Below are 6,000 nucleotides of genomic sequence, written 5' to 3'. Positions count from 1 at the left end.
CGGGACCCCTCACTCCTTACTGCCCACCTGCAGCAGAGGCAGGAGAGGTTCCTGCCACCGCCGCTGCTGCACTCGCCAGCCGTGAACCCTTAGCCAGAAGCCAGGCTTATGGCTGGCTAGCACAGCAGTGGTGGTGGGAGCCTCTTCTGCCTCCGAGGCAGCACTAAGGAGCAGCGAGCCTGGCTTCTGGTTGAGTGGCACTCCCCCTGTGGGAATGCACTGACCCCCAGGGGGCAGCTCCTGTGTTGAGCATCCCATTCGTACATGGCTCTACTTCTTGATTATTCTCTCTATTCATCTATTTGCCTGTTCTACTAGCAATAGGTTTCAATTATAGTGGCAATGGTAGATTGAAGAATGGCCTTCCAAGAAATAACCACATACCTTAACCACTGGAACTTATAAATGTTACCTTTTTTTGGAAAAACAATCTTTGCAAATATGAGTCAGGTAAGAACTTGGGAAAGAGGAGATTATCTTGGATTGTCAGGGTAGACCCTACATGCCATCACAGGTGTCCTTATAGAGAAGCCAGAGAAGGAAATTACAAAGACTGAAGAAGAGGAGGCACTGTGACCAGAGGTACAGACAGGAGTGGAATGTCCCTTTCTTTACTGGATGCTGGGGATGGGTCCTTATGATTTATTGAAAAACCGACTTTTCTGAGACTCGCACAGGAGGATGAGTGATTTCTATTTTCGTGGAATTACATCCCTGGGTTCCCAAAGTCGCATTCCAGTCATAGAAGATGTGTAGCTGAGGATGTTTCAGTAAGCTAAAAGCAAAGCCAGCGTCCAGAGCTTCCATTCCATGTTGCAGCTGGGTCTGGTTCGGCATTAGGCTAATTATAGTCCATTAGTCCATTGTATGGGGGTCCGCTGGCCCTGGGCCATGTGGGTGAATACTGGGGAGCCAAGAGAACAACACATCTACAACAAGAGTCCCAAGAGAGCCAAGAGCACCAAGAGAGTGAGTTCCTTTGGTTAGGGGATTAAATATAGCAAATTTCACACCCTTGCGGTGGCCACACCAATTCTGGCCAATGACCTGTTCCCTTGTGTGACTGACAGACAAGTAGCTTCTGACATCTCCCCAACTTTACTGGGACTGTGTCTACTCTCTCCCCAGTCTAGTCCCTTCCCACAGTAATCTGTGATGAATAGACCAGTGGCCCCCTGGGGAGTGTAAAGCTTTAGCTTCCTGGTGAAGCTGCCCAAGGAGAATGCTAATAATGTCTGGCCTCCCTTTTGCTCCTTTCCTGTTATTAATAACTAGAGGCCTGGTGCACGAAATTTCGTGCACTGGGGGGGGGGGGGGCCCAGGACCCCTCAGGGGATGTCTGTCTGCTGCCCGAGGATCAGGCCTAAGCTGGCAGCCAAACACCCCTCTCACAATCCAGGACCCCTCACTCCTTACCGCCCACCTGCAGCAGAGGCAGGAGAGGTTCCTGCCACCGCCGCTGCTGCACTCGCCAGCCGTGAACCCTTAGCCAGAAGCCAGGCTTATGGCTGGCTAGCACAGCAGTGGTGGTGGGAGCCTCTTCTGCCTCCGAGGCAGCACTAAGGAGCAGCGAGCCTGGCTTCTGGTTGAGTGGCACTCCCCCTGTGGGAATGCACTGACCACCAGGGGGCAGCTCCTGTGTTGAGCATCTGCCCCCTGGTGGTCAGTGTGTGTCATAGCGACCAGTCATTCTGCCGTTCGGTCTATTTGCATATTAAGGTTTTATTATAAAGGACTAGCTAATTACAATGGTATCAAGACCAGGCCAGTGGCTTACAAGAGCCACTAAGTAACATGTCCCCTCATGAGGAATCTAGTCTCCTGGCCCCGTGGAGAGAAAGGACCATAATGTCACCAGTTCCAGGGGGACATCCTCAGGCACAGCAAGGTCTCAGCAGGAAGAGGAAGACCTTGTAATTAGCTAGGACCCTCTGCTCCTTTTCTTAGGTCGGAAGCCCTCTCTCCTGGCTGGCTCTCCTTCCCTGGTCCTGGCCCCCCTTCCTTTGTAAAACCCAAATACCACTGCCTGTAATTGTCCGCAGAATCCATAGGCTGTGGCTTTTGACCCTCCCCTCCAGCTCACCCTTGACCTGGTTTTGTTTTTATTCTTCCCTCAAACAGTCTGTTCAAGGTCTACCCCTGAGCAGAGATTGGCTCACGAGCAGCCTCTGTCCTCTGAGCTGTAGGGGAGAGGGCAGTTCTGGAAAGTCATTGACAGAGGCCTGAGTAAAACATCAGTTATAAACAAGCAGCAGGCAAAGGGCCCAGATTTGGGTGTCCCAGCACCAGGAACAGTGTGGCCTCCTTAGAGCTGTGCAGACCGCTGCCCCGGTAAGAGGACCACCTTTCAGAGGCCTCTAGAAGCACACCGTCCTGGCGGGAGTTGCAAGCACGGTGGCCATTGTTTCTCTTCCCTCTGGAACTTGGCAGCCTTCTAGTATTTTGGAAAGGAGAGGGCAGAAGGATTCTGGGAATGTCCTCAGAGACAGGAATCCAGGGGAGGGGTGGGGTGGGCTGGATCGATGCTCACAGGCCTGTGGGGCTGGTTCTGGTCAGGGATGGGAAAGCCTGGGAGCCTAAGGTAGCAAATTCTACTTGGCAGTGAAAATGGGTTCTGCCTGCGACATTGCAGGCAGAGGAAGTTGGGCCATGGGTCCCAGAGCTCTGGCCCAGAATGCCTTGGGGTGGTGGTGACAGTTGGGGGAAAGGTCACATGGTTCCCTCAACTGGGGTCTCATGGAAATGTTGAAGCTGCCAAGGAAGGGTCTGCTCTGAGTCTAGCACCAGGCTAGGGCCCAGCCCCTCCCTCCCCCCTCAGCTCCTTGGCCAACCTGGGCCGTGAGGAAATGCTCTGGAGCTGCAGAACAGGAAGGCCTGTCCTTGTCTGGCGTGGTTGTTGGGGTAACACCACATTAAATGAATTGACCTGGGTGGGTTTAATAGTATGTTTGAGCATTTAAAAACCTTGCTAAGGAAGTCATACCAGGCCAATGGCTCACAAAAGCCACCAGGTAATGTGCCTTTGTAAGGAATCTGGGAAATTGAAGCGCCATGATCAGCTCTCCCCAAGAGGTGAGTTTGTGATTAGATCCTAGACAGCAATGAAGAGGAAGCGGGTAACTACCTGCCTTTTGGGAGAACGAATTCCTGGCATTTGAGCAGGACTCGCTGTTAGATCTAAAAGAAGAGAACTTCCCCCTTCACTTAAAAGAAAACCTTTCCCTCAGTTCAAGGGGAGGAGAAGCTGATAAGGGCCCAAATGGCTTCTGGCTCTTATCTTCAACTGCAAACAGGCCAGGCTCTCTCCCAAGTCATGGGATAGGAGTTCGAGAAGGAAGAAGCGGCTCTGCATGTATGTGGTTCCAGGCACAGTGAGAGGGAGGGACATGCATTTCCCTCCACTTTGTTCCAAATATTGGTAAATCTGTGCCTTTTGTCCCCCGTGTTCTGGACCAGGGACGGAGGGATGTGGCTCCTGTGGCTGTTCCTTGTCACATCTCTAAGTGACAGCTGTCCTCAGGAGGGGGTCTGAGCACGGAGACAGTCCGCACTTATCCTCTGACGGGTCTGGAATAATCTCGGTCTCCTGACTAGTTTTGTCAGGGCAGGAACCTCTTCTCTCTTGTTGAGGTGTATCTCCAGTGCCTAACAGGACCCGGCACGTGGGAAAGACCCCATCAATATTGAACGAATGAACAAATGAATGAATGAATGCTTTTTCTTTGCTTATCATTTCATTAAACCTCTCTAACTTCATCTTCTATTGGTTCTTTACCAGACTTCTCATCTGACCAGCATCTGCTTTGTGCCATCGACCCTGACCTCACCCCGTCAGGCTAGACCAGCCGTGGGCAAACTACGGCCCGAGGGCCGAATCCGGCCCGTTTGAAATGAATAAAACTAAAAAAAAAAAAGACCGTACCCTTTTATGTAATGATGTTTACTTTGAATTTATATTAGTTCACACAAACACTCCATCCATGCTTTTGTTCCGGCCCTCCGGTCCAGTTTAAGAACCCATTGTGGCCCTCGAGTCAAAAAGTTTGCCCACCCCTGGGCTAGACCGTGCTGCAGGGAGAGGACCGTTGACCCTGCTGTTCCCTCTCACCGCCTGCCCACTCGCTGAGCAGGTGCTGACACCCGTGTGCCAGGCTCCTTCCTCTGAGCCCCGGTCAACTCCCCTCCTCCATAACTTTGACTGGGCTCTCCTCAATTGCTTACTTCCCCATTTCCTTTTCCTCGTAAAGCAGTTTCTTGGAATGGAGTAGGCATTCACTATGCCTATGTCTGGGCTGAGCTGGTCTTGTCTCCTCACCAGACAAAGCGTTTCTTGAAGGCAGAGGCCATGCTTCCTGTCATCCCCTGTCCCTCAGTGTGTGCTGTGGGCCACCGGTGCTCAGTGAACACTTGGTGGCTCCAGTGTGCAACCTAATCATTGTCCTTTAGTATGTTTTGTGGTTTACAGTTGATGAAATGGAAGGGACAGCCTGCAGTTTTCCTTCTGTGCTGGATGATAAAGACATTTTATAGATGGGCTAACAGATTCGTAACTTTTTTACTCATAATACTTCTGACATCAAATATGTGACCTTTTCCCTCACACCAACCAATTTTCCCATTCTCTGCAGATCCCGATGGGGTGTCCTACAATCCGTTCAGTTCTGACACTCACTACCCAGAGTTGGTGCAGGCCCCACAGGTGAAGGGCCCCGTCCCGCAGACCGCCCCCACTGCAGATGCCAGCCGCAAGTCCTGGCCTCCCTCCCAGCCTCTGACCAGTCAGCTCTACTAGTAAATCAGAGATTCATTCCCATGATCCCCTCCTCAGTTCTGACGATTTGCTGGAACCGTTCACAGAACTCAGAAAGTGCTTAGCTTACTATTACCAGTTTATTACAAAGGATGCGGATGAACGACCAGGTGAAAAGGGGCCTGGGCGAGGTCCGGGAGGGTCCGTTCAAGAGCTTCTGTCCTTGTGGAGTTGGGGTGCACTACCCTCCCAGCACATGGATGCGTTCACCAACCTGGGAGCTCTCTGAATCCCTTCATTTAGAGTTCTTATGGAGGCTCCATTATGAAGGCAAGATTGGCCATTGGTGATTAACAAAGTCTCCAGCCCGTCTCTCTCCCCCCCTCCCCAATCTCAAGGTTGGTTCACCTGTCAACCAGACCCCATCCTAAAGCTACTCAGGGACCCACCAGAGTCATCTCATTAACATAAACTCAGATGTGGTTGAAAGGGGCTTATTATGAATAAAAAAAGATGCTCCCCTCAGGAAATAACAAGGGTTTTAGGAGCTCTGAGCCAGGAACTAGGAACAAAATCCGAGTTATATATTTATTATATATCACAATATCACACTGGTGCAGAGAGGTAGAGTGATCCCAAGATCATGGGACCAGGTGGTGGCAAAGGTGGAGTTTGAACCCGACTTTTCTGATTCTAGGGCCTTGCCCTTTCCATGGAATCACAGCGGCACAGGGACACATGGCCCCACCTCCTCTTCAAGGCTTCTCCCACACTCTGTGGCTCCCATCATCCCGCCCCCCAGGGCCCTGGCTGCTTTTCCCTTCATCCTTCCCTTTATCAGAAAGTGGTGCTGGGGCGTGGGGGCTGCAGATGGAGCTGGAAAGCCCACTTTCCTTATCTGTACAATGAAGATAGTCCTGCCCTTCCTGCTGGTCAGTGTTGCTGGTAGTAGCATATGAGAGCGGCTATTCAAGGACTTTATAAACGACAGAGAGCCCTAAGGGTCTTGTTAAGTATACTTACAGTGCAGGTTACAGCTCAGTAGGACTGTCATGTGGGGTAATACCCACCTGACAAGTGTTGGTGGGATGACCTGGGTGCTGCCTTGTCCAGGGCCTGGCACTTAGCAGACACTTACGGCTTTTATTAATTATTGTTTTTGCAGTTACTACAAGACAACCTCCTCCTCCAGATGTGGGCAGGTGGCACTGGGAAGGCGACCTGTTGTAGGTGCCCTTGGGTTTGGGACT

At 51.4% G+C, this 6,000-nt stretch overlaps 1 protein-coding gene across 3 annotated transcripts in view; it reads left to right on the top strand.

The window, feature by feature from the left end:
- Nucleotides 1–6,000, top strand: part of PC (pyruvate carboxylase) — a 69,596-nt gene that overhangs the window by 32,290 nt on the left and 31,306 nt on the right. Inside the window, exon 1 of one of the 3 annotated variants that reach the window (XM_005864311.2) lies at nt 2,255–2,331. The exons of the other annotated variants lie outside the window; for them this stretch is intronic. The gene's annotated coding sequence lies outside the window, so the exon portion shown is untranslated. Of the gene's footprint in view, nt 1–2,254; nt 2,332–6,000 lie in introns of those variants that run through there. 3 annotated transcript variants of the gene reach the window in all.

Source organism: Myotis brandtii, unplaced genomic scaffold (assembly GCF_000412655.1).
Source record: "Myotis brandtii unplaced genomic scaffold, ASM41265v1 scaffold187, whole genome shotgun sequence".
Classification (NCBI taxonomy): domain Eukaryota; kingdom Metazoa; phylum Chordata; class Mammalia; order Chiroptera; family Vespertilionidae; genus Myotis; species Myotis brandtii.
This window is presented reverse-complemented; position numbering and strand designations above follow the sequence as displayed.